Source organism: Phyllobates terribilis, unplaced genomic scaffold (assembly GCF_046119375.1).
Source record: "Phyllobates terribilis strain yellow unplaced genomic scaffold, ASM4611937v1 Scaffold_13__5_contigs__length_258822181, whole genome shotgun sequence".
Lineage (NCBI taxonomy): Eukaryota > Metazoa > Chordata > Amphibia > Anura > Dendrobatidae > Phyllobates > Phyllobates terribilis.
This window is the reverse complement of record NW_027362773.1, coordinates 35,306,221-35,324,782: the sequence shown is the minus strand read 5'-3', so window position 1 is coordinate 35,324,782 and position 18,562 is coordinate 35,306,221.

Here is an 18,562-nt window from a genome sequence, read left to right as displayed (position 1 = left end):
CGAAATATTTTTTCAGAGCTAGATGCAGAAAAAAATTATATTGAATTTGCAACCTGGTGGAGGTTAGTTTAGATGGACTAACAGAACAAGTCCCACACACTGCTACAAGCCGAAATATTATTTCAGAGCCAGATGCAGAAAAAAATTATATTGAATTTGCAACCTGGTGGAGGTTAGTATAGATGGACTAATAGAACAAGTCCCGCACACTGCTACAAGCCAAAATATTTTTTCAGAGCTAGATGCAGAAAAAAATTATATTGAATTTGCAACCTGGTGGAGGTTAGTATAGATGGACTAATAGAAAAAGTCCCACACGCTGCTGCAAGCCATAATATTTTTTCAGAGCTAGATGCAAAAAAAAATTATATTGAATTTGCAACCTGGTGGAGGTTAGTATAGATGGACTAATAGAACATGTCCCACACACTGCTACAAGCCAAAATATTTTTTCGGAGCTAGATGCAGAAAAAAATTATATTGAATTTGCAAATTGGTGGAGATTAGTATAGATGGACAAATAGAACAAGTCCCACACACTGCTACAAGCCGAAATGTTTTTTCAGAGTTAGATGCAGAAATTTTTTTTATTGAATTTGCAATCTGGTGGAGGTTAGTATAGATGGACTAATAGAACAAGTCCCACACACTGCTTCTAGCCGAAATATTTTTTCAGAGCCAGATGCAGAAAAAAATTATTTTGAATTTGCAACCTGGTGGATGTTAGTATAGATGAACTAATAGGACAAGTCCCACACACTGCTACAAGCCAAAATACTTTTTCAGAGCTAAATGCAGAAAAAAATTAACTTGAATTTGCAACCTGGTGGAGGTTAGTATAGATGGACCAATAGAACAAGTCCCACACACTGCTACAAGCCAAAATATTTTTTCGGAGCTAGATGCAGAAAAAAATTATATTGAATATGCAATCTGGTGGAGATTAGTATAGATGGACTAATAGAACAAGTCCGACACACTGCTACAAGCCAAAATATTTTTTCAGAGCTAGATGCAGAAATAAAGTATATTGAATTTGCAACCTGGTGGAGGTTAGTATAGATGGAATAATAGAACAAGTCCCACACAATGCTGCAAGCCGAAATATTTCTTCAGAGCTAGATGCAGAAAAGAATTATATTGAATTTGCAACCTGGTGGAGGTTAGTATAGATGGACTAATAGAACAAGTCTCACACATTGCTACAAGCCGAAATATTTTTTCAGAGCTAGATGCAGAAAAAAATTATATTGAATTTGCAACCTGGTGGAGGTTAGTATAGATGGACTAATAGAAAAAGTCCCACACGCTGCTGCAAGCCATAATATTTTTTCAGAGCTAGATGCAAAAAAAAATTATATTGAATTTGCAACCTGGTGGAGGTTAGTATAGATGGACTAATAGAACATGTCCCACACACTGCTACAAGCCAAAATATTTTTTCGGAGCTAGATGCAGAAAAAAATTATATTGAATTTGGAACCTGGTGGAGGTTAGTATAGATGGACTAATAGAACAAGTCCCACACACTGCTACAAGCCGAAATGTTTTTTCAGAGTTAGATGCAGAAATTTTTTTTATTGAATTTGCAATCTGGTGGAGGTTAGTATAGATGGACTAATAGAACAAGTCCCACACACTGCTTCAAGCCGAAATATTTTTTCAGAGCTAGATGCAGAAAAAAATTATATTGAATTTGCAACCTGGTGGATGTTAGTATATATGGACTAATAGGACAAGTCCCACACACTGCTACAAGCCAAAATACTTTTTCAGAGCTAAATGCAGAAAAAAATGATCTTGAATTTGCAACCTGGTGGAGGTTAGTATAGATGGACTAATAGAACAAGTCCCACACACTGCTACAAGCCAAAATATTTTTTCGGAGCTAGATGCAGAAAAAAATTATATTGAATTTGCAATTTGGTGGAGGTTAGTATAGATGGACTAATAGAACAAGTCCGACACACTGCTACAAGCCAAAATATTTTTTCAGAGCTAGATGCAGAAAAAAAGTATATTGAATTTGCAACCTGGTGGAGGTTAGTATACATGGATTAATAGAACAAGTCCCACACACTGCTACAAGTCGAAATATTTTTTCAGAGCTAGATGCAGAAAAAAATTGTATTGAATTTGCAACCTGGTGGAGGTTAGTATACATGGACTAATAGAACATGGCCCACACACTGTTACAAGCCAAAATATTTTTTCAGAGCTAGATGCAGAAAAAAATTATATTGAATTTGCAACCTGGTGGAGGTTAGTTTAGATGGACTAATAGAACAAGTCCCACACACTGCTACAAGCCGAAATATTATTTCAGAGCTAGATGCAGAAAAAAATTATATTGAATTTGCAACCTGGTGGAGGTTAGTATAGATGGACTAATAGAACAAGTCCCGCACACTGCTACAAGCCAAAATATTTTTTCAGAGCTAGATGCAGAAAAAAATTATATTGAATTTGCAACCTGGTGGAGGTTAGTATAGATGGACTAATAGAAAAAGTCCCACACGCTGCTGCAAGCCATAATATTTTTTCAGAGCTAGATGCAAAAAAAAATTATATTGAATTTGCAACCTGGTGGAGGTTAGTATAGATGGACTAATAGAACATGTCCCACACACTGCTACAAGCCAAAATATTTTTTCGGAGCTAGATGCAGAAAAAAATTATATTGAATTTGCAAATTGGTGGAGATTAGTATAGATGGACAAATAGAACAAGTCCCACACACTGCTACAAGCCGAAATGTTTTTTCAGAGTTAGATGCAGAAATTTTTTTTATTGAATTTGCAATCTGGTGGAGGTTAGTATAGATGGACTAATAGAACAAGTCCCACACACTGCTTCAAGCCGAAATATTTTTTCAGAGCTAGATGCAGAAAAAAATTATATTGAATTTGCAACCTGGTGGATGTTAGAATAGATGAACTAATAGGACAAGTCCCACACACTGCTACAAGCCAAAATACTTTTTCAGAGCTAAATGCAGAAAAAAATTAACTTGAATTTGCAACCTGGTGGAGGTTAGTATAGATGGACTAATAGAACAAGTCCCACACACTGCTACAAGCCAAAATATTTTTTCGGAGCTAGATGCAGAAAAAAATTATATTGAATATGCAATCTGGTGGAGATTAGTATAGATGGACTAATAGAACAAGTCCGACACACTGCTACAAGCCAAAATATTTTTTCAGAGCTAGATGCAGAAAAAAAGTATATTGAATTTGCAACCTGGTGGAGGTTAGTATAGATGGAATAATAGAACAAGTCCCACACAATGCTGCAAGCCGAAATATTTCTTCAGAGCTAGATGCAGAAAAGAATTATATTGAATTTGCAACCTGGTGGAGGTTAGTATAGATGGACTAATAGAACAAGTCTCACACATTGCTACAAGCCGAAATATTTTTTCAGAGCTAGATGCAGAAAAAAATTATATTGAATTTGCAACCTGGTGGAGGTTAGTATAGATGGACTAATAGAAAAAGTCCCACACGCTGCTGCAAGCCATAATATTTTTTCAGAGCTAGATGCAAAAAAAAATTATATTGAATTTGCAACCTGGTGGAGGTTAGTATAGATGGACTAATAGAACATGTCCCACACACTGCTACAAGCCAAAATATTTTTTCGGAGCTAGATGCAGAAAAAAATTATATTGAATTTGGAACCTGGTGGAGGTTAGTATAGATGGACTAATAGAACAAGTCCCACACACTGCTACAAGCCAAAATGTTTTTTCAGAGTTAGATGCAGAAATTTTTTTTATTGAATTTGCAATCTGGTGGAGGTTAGTATAGATGGACTAATAGAACAAGTCCCACACACTGCTTCAAGCCGAAATATTTTTTCAGAGCTAGATGCAGAAAAAAATTATATTGAATTTGCAACCTGGTGGATGTTAGTATATATGGACTAATAGGACAAGTCCCACACACTGCTACAAGCCAAAATACTTTTTCAGAGCTAAATGCAGAAAAAAATTATCTTGAATTTGCAACCTGGTGGAGGTTAGTATAGATGGACTAATAGAACAAGTCCCACACACTGCTAGAAGCCAAAATATTTTTTTGGAGCTAGATGCAGAAAAAAATTATATTGAATTTGCAATTTGGTGGAGGTTAGTATAGATGGACTAATAGAACAAGTCCGACACACTGCTACAAGCCGAAATATTTTTTCAGAGCTAGATGCAGAAAAAAAGTATATTGAATTTGCAACCTGGTGGAGGTTAGTATACATGGATTAATAGAACAAGTCCCACACACTGCTACAAGTCGAAATATTTTTTCAGAGCTAGATGCAGAAAAAAATTGTATTGAATTTGCAACCTGGTGGAGGTTAGTATACATGGACTAATAGAACATGGCCCACACACTGTTACAAGCCGAAATATTTTTTCAGAGCTAGATGCAGAAAAAAATTATATTGAATTTGCAACCTGGTGGAGGTTAGTTTAGATGGACTAATAGAACAAGTCCCACACACTGCTACAAGCCGAAATATTATTTCAGAGCTAGATGCAGAAAAAAATTATATTGAATTTGCAACCTGGTGGAGGTTAGTATAGATGGACTAATAGAACAAGTCCCGCACACTGCTACAAGCCAAAATATTTTTTCAGAGCTAGATGCAGAAAAAAATTATATTGAATTTGCAACCTGGTGGAGGTTAGTATAGATGGACTAATAGAAAAAGTCCCACACGCTGCTGCATGCCATAATATTTTTTCAGAGCGAGATGCAAAAAAAAATGATATTGAATTTGCAACCTGGTGGAGGTTAGTATAGATCGACTAATAGAACATGTCCCACACACTGCTACAAGCCAAAATATTTTTTCGGAGCTAGATGCAGAAAAAAATTATATTGAATTTGCAAATTGGTGGAGGTTAGTATAGATGGACAAATAGAACAAGTCCCACACACTGCTACAAGCCGAAATGTTTTTTCAGAGTTAGATGCAGAAAATTTTTTATTGAATTTGCAATCTGGTGGAGGTTAGCATAGATGGACTAATAGGACAAGTCCCACACACTGCTACAAGCCAAAATACTTTTTCAGAGCTAAATGCAGAAAAAAATTATATTGAATTTGCAATCTGGTGGAGATTAGTATAGATGGACTAATAGAACAAGTCCGACACACTGCTACAAGCCGAAATATTTTTTCAGAGCTAGATGCAGAAAAAAAGTATATTGAATTTGCAACCTGGTGGAGGTTAGTATAGATGGAATAATAGAACAAGTCCCACACAATGCTGCAAGCCGAAATATTTCTTCAGAGCTAGATGCAGAAAAAAAATATATTGAATTTGCAACCTGGTGGAGGTTAGTATAGATGGACTAATAGAACAAGTCTCACACATTGCTACAAGCCGAAATATTTTTTCAGAGCTAGATGCAGAAAAAAATTATATTGAATTTGCAACCTGGTGGAGGTTAGTATAGATGGACTAATAGAAAAAGTCCCACACGCTGCTGCAAGCCATAATATTTTTTCAGAGCTAGATGCAAAAAAAAATTATATTGAATTTGCAACCTGGTGGAGGTTAGTATAGATGGACTAATAGAACATGTCCCACACACTGCTACAAGCCAAAATATTTTTTCGGAGCTAGATGCAGAAAAAAATTATATTGAATTTGCAACCTGGTGGAGGTTAGTATAGATGGACTAATAGAACAAGTCCCACACACTGCTACAAGCCGAAATGTTTTTTCAGAGTTAGATGCAGAAATTTTTTTTATTGAATTTGCAATCTGGTGGAGGTTAGTATAGATGGACTAATAGAACAAGTCCCACACACTGCTTCAAGCCGAAATATTTTTTCAGAGCTAGATGCAGAAAAAAATTATATTGAATTTGCAACCTGGTGGAGGTTAGTATAGATGGACTAATAGAACAAGTCCCGCACACTGCTACAAGCCAAAATATTTTTTCAGAGCTAGATGCAGAAAAAAATTATATTGAATTTGCAACCTGGTGGAGGTTAGTATAGATGGACTAATAGAAAAAGTCCCACACGCTGCTGCAAGCCATAATATTTTTTCAGAGCTAGATGCAAAAAAAAATTATATTGAATTTGCAACCTGGTGGAGGTTAGTATAGATGGACTAATAGAACATGTCCCACACACTGCTACAAGCCAAAATATTTTTTCGGAGCTAGATGCAGAAAAAAATTATATTGAATTTGCAAATTGGTGGAGATTAGTATAGATGGACAAATAGAACAAGTCCCACACACTGCTACAAGCCGAAATGTTTTTTCAGAGTTAGATGCAGAAATTTTTTTTATTGAATTTGCAATCTGGTGGAGGTTAGTATAGATGGACTAATAGAACAAGTCCCACACACTGCTTCAAGCCGAAATATTTTTTCAGAGCTAGATGCAGAAAAAAATTATATTGAATTTGCAACCTGGTGGATGTTAGAATAGATGAACTAATAGGACAAGTCCCACACACTGCTACAAGCCAAAATACTTTTTCAGAGCTAAATGCAGAAAAAAATTAACTTGAATTTGCAACCTGGTGGAGGTTAGTATAGATGGACTAATAGAACAAGTCCCACACACTGCTACAAGCCAAAATATTTTTTCGGAGCTAGATGCAGAAAAAAATTATATTGAATATGCAATCTGGTGGAGATTAGTATAGATGGACTAATAGAACAAGTCCGACACACTGCTACAAGCCAAAATATTTTTTCAGAGCTAGATGCAGAAAAAAAGTATATTGAATTTGCAACCTGGTGGAGGTTAGTATAGATGGAATAATAGAACAAGTCCCACACAATGCTGCAAGCCGAAATATTTCTTCAGAGCTAGATGCAGAAAAGAATTATATTGAATTTGCAACCTGGTGGAGGTTAGTATAGATGGACTAATAGAACAAGTCTCACACATTGCTACAAGCCGAAATATTTTTTCAGAGCTAGATGCAGAAAAAAATTATATTGAATTTGCAACCTGGTGGAGGTTAGTATAGATGGACTAATAGAAAAAGTCCCACACGCTGCTGCAAGCCATAATATTTTTTCAGAGCTAGATGCAAAAAAAAATTATATTGAATTTGCAACCTGGTGGAGGTTAGTATAGATGGACTAATAGAACATGTCCCACACACTGCTACAAGCCAAAATATTTTTTCGGAGCTAGATGCAGAAAAAAATTATATTGAATTTGGAACCTGGTGGAGGTTAGTATAGATGGACTAATAGAACAAGTCCCACACACTGCTACAAGCCAAAATGTTTTTTCAGAGTTAGATGCAGAAATTTTTTTTATTGAATTTGCAATCTGGTGGAGGTTAGTATAGATGGACTAATAGAACAAGTCCCACACACTGCTTCAAGCCGAAATATTTTTTCAGAGCTAGATGCAGAAAAAAATTATATTGAATTTGCAACCTGGTGGATGTTAGTATATATGGACTAATAGGACAAGTCCCACACACTGCTACAAGCCAAAATACTTTTTCAGAGCTAAATGCAGAAAAAAATTATCTTGAATTTGCAACCTGGTGGAGGTTAGTATAGATGGACTAATAGAACAAGTCCCACACACTGCTAGAAGCCAAAATATTTTTTTGGAGCTAGATGCAGAAAAAAATTATATTGAATTTGCAATTTGGTGGAGGTTAGTATAGATGGACTAATAGAACAAGTCCGACACACTGCTACAAGCCGAAATATTTTTTCAGAGCTAGATGCAGAAAAAAAGTATATTGAATTTGCAACCTGGTGGAGGTTAGTATACATGGATTAATAGAACAAGTCCCACACACTGCTACAAGTCGAAATATTTTTTCAGAGCTAGATGCAGAAAAAAATTGTATTGAATTTGCAACCTGGTGGAGGTTAGTATACATGGACTAATAGAACATGGCCCACACACTGTTACAAGCCGAAATATTTTTTCAGAGCTAGATGCAGAAAAAAATTATATTGAATTTGCAACCTGGTGGAGGTTAGTTTAGATGGACTAATAGAACAAGTCCCACACACTGCTACAAGCCGAAATATTATTTCAGAGCTAGATGCAGAAAAAAATTATATTGAATTTGCAACCTGGTGGAGGTTAGTATAGATGGACTAATAGAACAAGTCCCGCACACTGCTACAAGCCAAAATATTTTTTCAGAGCTAGATGCAGAAAAAAATTATATTGAATTTGCAACCTGGTGGAGGTTAGTATAGATGGACTAATAGAAAAAGTCCCACACGCTGCTGCATGCCATAATATTTTTTCAGAGCGAGATGCAAAAAAAAATGATATTGAATTTGCAACCTGGTGGAGGTTAGTATAGATCGACTAATAGAACATGTCCCACACACTGCTACAAGCCAAAATATTTTTTCGGAGCTAGATGCAGAAAAAAATTATATTGAATTTGCAAATTGGTGGAGGTTAGTATAGATGGACAAATAGAACAAGTCCCACACACTGCTACAAGCCGAAATGTTTTTTCAGAGTTAGATGCAGAAAATTTTTTATTGAATTTGCAATCTGGTGGAGGTTAGCATAGATGGACTAATAGGACAAGTCCCACACACTGCTACAAGCCAAAATACTTTTTCAGAGCTAAATGCAGAAAAAAATTATATTGAATTTGCAATCTGGTGGAGATTAGTATAGATGGACTAATAGAACAAGTCCGACACACTGCTACAAGCCGAAATATTTTTTCAGAGCTAGATGCAGAAAAAAAGTATATTGAATTTGCAACCTGGTGGAGGTTAGTATAGATGGAATAATAGAACAAGTCCCACACAATGCTGCAAGCCGAAATATTTCTTCAGAGCTAGATGCAGAAAAAAAATATATTGAATTTGCAACCTGGTGGAGGTTAGTATAGATGGACTAATAGAACAAGTCTCACACATTGCTACAAGCCGAAATATTTTTTCAGAGCTAGATGCAGAAAAAAATTATATTGAATTTGCAACCTGGTGGAGGTTAGTATAGATGGACTAATAGAAAAAGTCCCACACGCTGCTGCAAGCCATAATATTTTTTCAGAGCTAGATGCAAAAAAAAATTATATTGAATTTGCAACCTGGTGGAGGTTAGTATAGATGGACTAATAGAACATGTCCCACACACTGCTACAAGCCAAAATATTTTTTCGGAGCTAGATGCAGAAAAAAATTATATTGAATTTGCAACCTGGTGGAGGTTAGTATAGATGGACTAATAGAACAAGTCCCACACACTGCTACAAGCCGAAATGTTTTTTCAGAGTTAGATGCAGAAATTTTTTTTATTGAATTTGCAATCTGGTGGAGGTTAGTATAGATGGACTAATAGAACAAGTCCCACACACTGCTTCAAGCCGAAATATTTTTTCAGAGCTAGATGCAGAAAAAAATTATATTGAATTTGCAACCTGGTGGATGTTAGTATATATGGACTAATAGGACAAGTCCCACACACTGCTACAAGCCAAAATACTTTTTCAGAGCTAAATGCAGAAAAAAATTATCTTGAATTTGCAACCTGGTGGAGGTTAGTATAGATGGACTAATAGAACAAGTCCCACACACTGCTACAAGCCAAAATATTTTTTCGGAGCTAGATGCAGAAAAAAATTATATTGAATTTGCAATCTGGTGGAGGTTAGTATAGATGGACTAATAGAACAAGTCCGACACACTGCTACAAGCCAAAATATTTTTTCAGAGCTAGATGCAGAAAAAAAGTATATTGAATTTGCAACCTGGTGGAGGTTAGTATACATGGATTAATAGAACAAGTCCCACACACTGCTACAAGTCGAAATATTTTTTCAGAGCTAGATGCAGAAAAAAATTGTATTGAATTTGCAACCTTGTGGAGGTTAGTATACATGGACTAATAGAACATGGCCCACACACTGTTACAAGTCGAAATATTTTTTCAGAGCTAGATGCAGAAAAAAATTATATTGAATTTGCAACCTGGTGGAGGTTAGTTTAGATGGACTAATAGAACAAGTCCCACACACTGCTACAAGCCGAAATATTATTTCAGAGCTAGATGCAGAAAAAAATTATATTGAATTTGCAACCTGGTGGAGGTTAGTATAGATGGACTAATAGAACAAGTCCCGCACACTGCTACAAGCCAAAATATTTTTTCAGAGCTAGATGCAGAAAAAAATTATATTGAATTTGCAACCTGGTGGAGGTTAGTATAGATGGACTAATAGAAACAGTCCCACACGCTGCTGCAAGCCATAATATTTTTTCAGAGCTAGATGCAAAAAAAAATTATATTGAATTTGCAACCTGGTGGAGGTTAGTATAGATGGACTAATAGAACATGTCCCACACACTGCTACAAGCCAAAATATTTTTTCGGAGCTAGATGCAGAAAAAAATTATATTGAATTTGCAACCTGGTGGAGGTTAGTATAGATGGACAAATAGAACAAGTCCCACACACTGCTACAAGCCGAAATGTTTTTTCAGAGTTAGATGCAGAAAATTTTTTATTGAATTTGCAATCTGGTGGAGGTTAGTATAGATGGACTAATAGGACAAGTCCCACACACTGCTACAAGCCAAAATACTTTTTCAGAGCTAAATGCAGAAAAAAATTATCTTGAATTTGCAACCTGGTGGAGGTTAGTATAGATGGACTAATAGAACAAGTCCCACACACTGCTACAAGCCAAAATATTTTTTCGGAGCTAGATGCAGAAAAATATTATATTGAATTTGCAATCTGGTGGAGATTAGTATAGATGGACTAATAGAACAAGTCCGACACACTGCTACAAGCCGAAATATTTTTTCAGAGCTAGATGCAGAAAAAAACTATATTGAATTTGCAACCTGGTGGAGGTTAGTATAGATGGAATAATAGAACAAGTCCCACACAATGCTGCAAGCCGAAATATTTCTTCAGAGCTAGATGCATAAAAAAATTATATTGAAATTGCAACCTGGTGGAGGTTAGTATAGATGGACTAATAGAACAAGTCTCACACATTGCTACAAGCCGAAATATTTTTTCAGAGCTAGATGCAGAAAAAAATTATATTGAATTTACAACCTGGTGGAGGTTTGTATAGATGGACTAATAGAAAAAGTCCCACACGCTGCTGCAAGCCATAATATTTTTTCAGAGCTAGATGCAAAAAAAAATTATATTGAATTTGCAACCTGGTGGAGGTTAGTATAGATGGACTAATAGAACATGTCCCACACACTGCTACAAGCCAAAATATTTTTTCGGAGCTAGATGCAGAAAAAAATTATATTGAATTTGCAACCTGGTGGAGGTTAGTATAGATGGACTAATAGAACAAGTCCCACACACTGCTACAAGCCGAAATGTTTTTTCAGAGTTAGATGCAGAATTTTTTTTTATTGAATTTGCAATCTGGTGGAGGTTAGTATAGATGGACTAATAGAACAAGTCCCACACACTGCTTCAAGCCGAAATATTTTTTCAGAGCTAGATGCAGAAAAAAATTATATTGAATTTGCAACCTGGTGGATGTTAGTATAGATGGACTAATAGGACAAGTCCCACACACTGCTACAAGCCAAAATACTTTTTCAGAGCTAAATGCAGAAAAAAATTATCTTGAATTTGCAACCTGGTGGAGGTTAGTATAGATGGACTAATAGAACAAGTCCCACACACTGCTACAAGCCAAAATATTTTTTCGGAGCTAGATGCAGAAAAAAATTATATTGAATTTGCAATCTGGTGGAGGTTAGTATAGATGGACTAAGAGAACAAGTCCGACACACTGCTACAAGCCGAAATATTTTTTCAGAGCTAGATGCAGAAAAAAAGTATATTGAATTTGCAACCTGGTGGAGGTTAGTATACATGGATTAATAGAACAAGTCCCACACACTGCTACAAGTCGAAATATTTTTTCAGAGCTAGATGCAGAAAAAAATTGTATTGAATTTGCAACCTGGTGGAGGTTAGTATACATGGACTAATAGAACATGGCCCACACACTGTTACAAGCCGAAATATTTTTTCAGAGCTAGATGCAGAAAAAAATTATATTGAATTTGCAACCTGGTGGAGGTTAGTTTAGATGGACTAATAGAACAAGTCCCACACACTGCTACAAGCCGAAATATTATTTCAGAGCTAGATGCAGAAAAAAATTATATTGAATTTGCAACCTGGTGGAGGTTAGTATAGATGGACTAATAGAACAAGTCCCGCACACTGCTACAAGCCAAAATATTTTTTCAGAGCTAGATGCAGAAAAAAATTATATTGAATTTGCAACCTGGTGGAGGTTAGTATAGATGGACTAATAGAACAAGTCCCACACACTGCTAGAAGCCGAAATATTTTCTCGGAACTAGATGCAGAAAAAAATTATATTGAATTTGCAACCTGGTGGAGGTTAGTATAGATGGACTAATAGAACAAGTCCCACACACTGCTACAAGCCGAAATATTTTTTCAGAGCTAGATGCAGAAAAAAATTATATTGAATTTGCAACCTGGTGTAGGTTAGTATAGATGGAATAATAGAAAAAGTCCCACACATTGCTACAAGCCGAAATATTTCTTCAGAGCTAGATGCAGAAAAAAATTATATTGAATTTGCAACCTGGTGGAGGTTAGTATAGATGGACTAATAGAACAAGTCCCACACATTGCTACAAGCCGAAATATTTTTTCAGAGCTAGATGCAGAAAAAAATTATATTGAATTTGCAACCTGGTGGAGGTTAGTATTGATGGACTAATAGAACAAGTCCCACACACTGCTACAAGCCGAAATATTATTTCAGAGCTAGATGCAGAAAAAAATTATATTGAATTTGCAACCTGGTGGAGGTTAGTATAGATGGACTAATAGAACAAGTCCCGCACACTGCTACAAGCCAAAATATTTTTTCAGAGCTAGATGCAGAAAAAAATTATATTGAATTTGCAACCTGGTGGAGGTTAGTATAGATGGACTAATAGAAAAAGTCCCACATGCTGCTGCAAGCCATAATATTTTTTCAGAGCTAGATGCAAAAAAAAATTATATTGAATTTGCAACCTGGTGGAGGTTAGTATAGATGGACTAATAGAACATGTCCCACACACTGCTACAAGCCAAAATATTTTTTCGGAGCTAGATGCAGAAAAAAATTATATTGAATTTGCAACCTGGTGGAGGTTAGTATAGATGGACAAATAGAACAAGTCCCACACACTGCTACAAGCCGAAATGTTTTTTCAGAGTTAGATGCAGAAAATTTTTTATTGAATTTGCAATCTGGTGGAGGTTAGTATAGATGGACTAATAGGACAAGTCCCACACACTGCTACAAGCCAAAATACTTTTTCAGAGCTAAATGCAGAAAAAAATTATCTTGAATTTGCAACCTGGTGGAGGTTAGTATAGATGGACTAATAAAACAAGTCCCACACACTGCTACAAGCCAAAATATTTTTTCGGAGCTAGATGCAGAAAAATATTATATTGAATTTGCAATCTGGTGGAGATTAGTATAGATGGACTAATAGAACAAGTCCGACACACTGCTACAAGCCGAAATATTTTTTCAGAGCTAGATGCAGAAAAAAACTATATTGAATTTGCAACCTGGTGGAGGTTAGTATAGATGGAATAATAGAAAATGTCCCACACAATGCAGCAAGCCGAAATATTTCTTCAGAGCTAGATGCAGAAAAAAATTATATTGAATTTGCAACCTGGTGGAGGTTAGTATAGATGGACTAATAGAACAAGTCTCACACATTGCTACAAGCCGAAATATTTTTTCAGAGCTAGATGCAGAAAAAAATTATATTGAATTTAAAACCTGGTGGAGGTTTGTATAGATGGACTAATAGAAAAAGTCCCACACGCTGCTGCAAGCCATAATATTTTTTCAGAGCTAGATGCAAAAAAAAATTATATTGAATTTGCAACCTGGTGGAGGTTAGTATAGATGGACTAATAGAACATGTCCCACACACTGCTACAAGCCAAAATATTTTTTCGGAGCTAGATGCAGAAAAAAATTATATTGAATTTGCAACCTGGTGGAGGTTAGTATAGATGGACTAATAGAACAAGTCCCACACACTGCTACAAGCCGAAATGTTTTTTCAGAGTTAGATGCAGAAAATTTTTTTATTGAATTTGCAATCTGGTGGAGGTTAGTATAGATGGACTAATAGAACAAGTCCCACACACTGCTTCAAGCCGAAATATTTTTTCAGAGCTAGATGCAGAAAAAAATTATATTGAATTTGCAACCTGGTGGATGTTAGTATAGATGGACTAATAGGACAAGTCCCACACACTGCTACAAGCCAAAATACTTTTTCAGAGCTAAATGCAGAAAAAAATTATCTTGAATTTGCAACCTGGTGGAGGTTAGTATAGATGGACTAATAGAACAAGTCCCACACGCTGCTACAAGCCAAAATATTTTTTCGGAGCTAGATGCAGAAAAAAATCATATTGAATTTGCAATCTGGTGGAGGTTAGTATAGATGGACTAAGAGAACAAGTCCGACACACTGCTACAAGCCGAAATATTTTTTCAGAGCTAGATGCAGAAAAAAAGTATTTTGAATTTGCAACCTGGTGGAGGTTAGTATACATGGATTAATAGAACAAGTCCCACACACTGCTACAAGTCGAAATATTTTTTCAGAGCTAGATGCAGAAAAAAATTGTATTGAATTTGCAACCTGGTGGAGGTTAGTATACATGGACTAATAGAACATGGCCCACACACTGTTACAAGCCGAAATATTTTTTCAGAGCTAGATGCAGAAAAAAATTATATTGAATTTGCAACCTGGTGGAGGTTAGTTTAGATGGACTAATAGAACAAGTCCCACACACTGCTACAAGCCGAAATATTATTTCAGAGCTAGATGCAGAAAAAAATTATATTGAATTTGCAACCTGGTGGAGGTTAGTATAGATGGACTAATAGAACAAGTCCCGCACACTGCTACAAGCCAAAATATTTTTTCAGAGCTAGATGCAGAAAAAAATTATATTGAATTTGCAACCTGGTGGAGGTTAGTATAGATGGACTAATAGAACATGTCCCACACACTGCTACAAGCCAAAATATTTTTTCGGAGCTAGATGCAGAAAAAAATTATATTGAATTTGCAAATTGGTGGAGGTTAGTATAGATGGACAAATAGAACAAGTCCCACACACTGCTACAAGCCGAAATGTTTTTTCAGAGTTAGATGCAGAAAATTTTTTATTGAATTTGCAATCTGGTGGAGGTTAGTATAGATGGACTAATAGGACAAGTCCCACACACTGCTACAAGCCAAAATACTTTTTCAGAGCTAAATGCAGAAAAAAATTATATTGAATTTGCAATCTGGTGGAGATTAGTATAGATGGACTAATAGAACAAGTCCGACACACTGCTACAAGCCGAAATATTTTTTCAGAGCTAGATGCAGAAAAAAAGTATATTGAATTTGCAACCTGGTGGAGGTTAGTATAGATGGAATAATAGAACAAGTCCCACACAATGCTGCAAGCCGAAATATTTCTTCAGAGCTAGATGCAGAAAAAAATTATATTGAATTTGCAACCTGGTGGAGGTTAGTATAGATGGACTAATAGAACAAGTCTCACACATTGCTACAAGCCGAAATATTTTTTCAGAGCTAGATGCAGAAAAAAATTATATTGAATTTGCAACCTGGTGGAGGTTAGTATAGATGGACTAATAGAAAAAGTCCCACACGTTGCTGCAAGCCATAATATTTTTTCAGAGCTAGATGCAAAAAAAAATTATATTGAATTTGCAACCTGGTGGAGGTTAGTATAGATGGACTAATAGAACAAGTCCCACACACTGCTACAAGCCAAAATATTTTTTCGGAGCTAGATGCAGAAAAAAATTATATTGAATTTGCAACCTGGTGGAGGTTAGTATAGATGGACTAATAGAACAAGTCCCACACACTGCTACAAGCCGAAATGTTTTTTCAGAGTTAGATGCAGAATTTTTTTTTATTGAATTTGCAATCTGGTGGAGGTTAGTATAGATGGACTAATAGAACAAGTCCCACACACTGCTTCAAGCCGAAATATTTTTTCAGAGCTAGATGCAGAAAAAAATTATATTGAATTTGCAACCTGGTGGAGGTTAGTTTAGATGGACTAATAGAACAAGTCCCACACACTGCTACAAGCCGAAATATTATTTCAGAGCTAGATGCAGAAAAAAATTATATTGAATTTGCAACCTGGTGGAGGTTAGTATAGATGGACTAATAGAACAAGTCCCGCACACTGCTACAAGCCAAAATATTTTTTCAGAGCTAGATGCAGAAAAAAATTATATTGAATTTGCAACCTGGTGGAGGTTAGTATAGATGGACTAATAGAACATGTCCCACACACTGCTACAAGCCAAAATATTTTTTCAGAGCTAGATGCAGAAAAAAAGTATATTGAATTTGTAACCTGGTGGAGGTTAGTATACATGGATTAATAGAACAAGTCCCACACACTGCTACAAGTCGAAATATTTTTTCAGAGCTATATGCAGAAAAAAATTGTATTGAATTTGCAACCTTGTGGAGGTTAGTATACATGGACTAATAGAACATGGCCCACACACTGTTACAAGTCGAAATATTTTTTCAGAGCTAGATGCAGAAAAAAATTATATTGAATTTGCAACCTGGTGGAGGTTAGTTTAGATGGACTAATAGAACAAGTCCCACACACTGCTACAAGCCGAAATATTATTTCAGAGCTAGATGCAGAAAAAAATTATATTGAATTTGCAACCTGGTGGAGGTTAGTATAGATGAACTAATAGAACAAGTCCCGCACACTGCTACAAGCCAAAATATTTTTTCAGAGCTAGATGCAGAAAAAAATTATATTGAATTTGCAACCTGGTGGAGGTTAGTATAGATGGACTAATAGAAAAAGTCCCACACGCTGCTGCAAGCCATAATATTTTTTCAGAGCTAGATGCAAAAAAAAATTATATTGAATTTGCAACCTGGTGGAGGTTAGTATAGATGGACGAATAGAACATGTCCCACACACTGCTACAAGCCAAAATATTTTTTCGGAGCTAGATGCAGAAAAAAATTATATTGAATTTGCAACCTGGTGGAGGTTAGTATAGATGGACAAATAGAACAAGTCCCACACACTGCTACAAGCCGAAATGTTTTTTCAGAGTTAGATGCAGAAAATTTTTTATTGAATTTGCAATCTGGTGGAGGTTAGTATAGATGGACTAATAGGACAAGTCCCACACACTGCTACAAGCCAAAATACTTTTTCAGAGCTAAATGCAGAAAAAAATTATCTTGAATTTGCAACCTGGTGGAGGTTAGTATAGATGGACTAATAGAACAAGTCCCACACACTGCTACAAGCCAAAATATTTTTTCGCAGCTAGATGCAGAAAAATATTATATTGAATTTGCAATCTGGTGGAGATTAGTATAGATGGACTAATAGAACAAGTCCGACACACTGCTACAAGCCGAAATATTTTTTCAGAGCTAGATGCAGAAAAAAAGTATATTGAATTTGCAACCTGGTGGAGGTTAGTATAGATGGAATAATAGAACAAGTCCCACACAATGCTGCAAGCCGAAATATTTCTTCAGAGCTAGATGCAGAAAAAAATTATATTGAAATTGCAACCTGGTGGAGGTTAGTATAGATGGACTAATAGAACAAGTCCCACACACTGCTTCAAGCCGAAATATTTTTTCAGAGCTAGATGCAGAAAAAAATTATATTGAATTTGCAACCTGGTGGATGTTAGTATAGATGGACTAATAGGACAAGTCCCACACACTGCTACAAGCCAAAATACTTTTTCAGAGCTAAATGCAGAAAAAAATTATCTTGAATTTGCAACCTGGTGGAGGTTAGTATAGATGGACTAATAGAACAAGTCATACACAGTGCTACAAGCCAAAATATTTTTTCGGAGCTAGATGCAGAAAAAAATTATATTGAATTTGCAATCTGGTGGAGGTTAGTATAGATGGACTAAGAGAACAAGTCCGACACACTGCTACAAGCCGAAATATTTTTTCAGAGCTAGATGCAGAAAAAAAGTATATTGAATTTGCAACCTGGTGGAGGTTAGTATACATGGATTAATAGAACAAGTCCCACACACTGCTACAAGTCGAAATATTTTTTCAGAGCTAGATGCAGAAAAAAATTGTATTGAATTTGCAACCTGGTGGAGGTTAGTATACATGGACTAATAGAACATGGCCCACACACTGTTACAAGCCGAAATATTTTTTCAGAGCTAGATGCAGAAAAAAATTATATTGAATTTGCAACCTGGTGGAGGTTAGTTTAGATGGACTAATAGAACAAGTCCCACACACTGCTACAAGCCGAAATATTATTTCAGAGCTAGATGCAGAAAAAAATTATATTGAATTTGCAACCTGGTGGAGGTTAGTATAGATGGACTAATAGAACAAGTCCCGCACACTGCTACAAGCCAAAATATTTTTTCAGAGCTAGATGCAGAAAAAAATTATATTGAATTTGCAACCTGGTGAAGGTTAGTATAGATGGACTAATAGAACA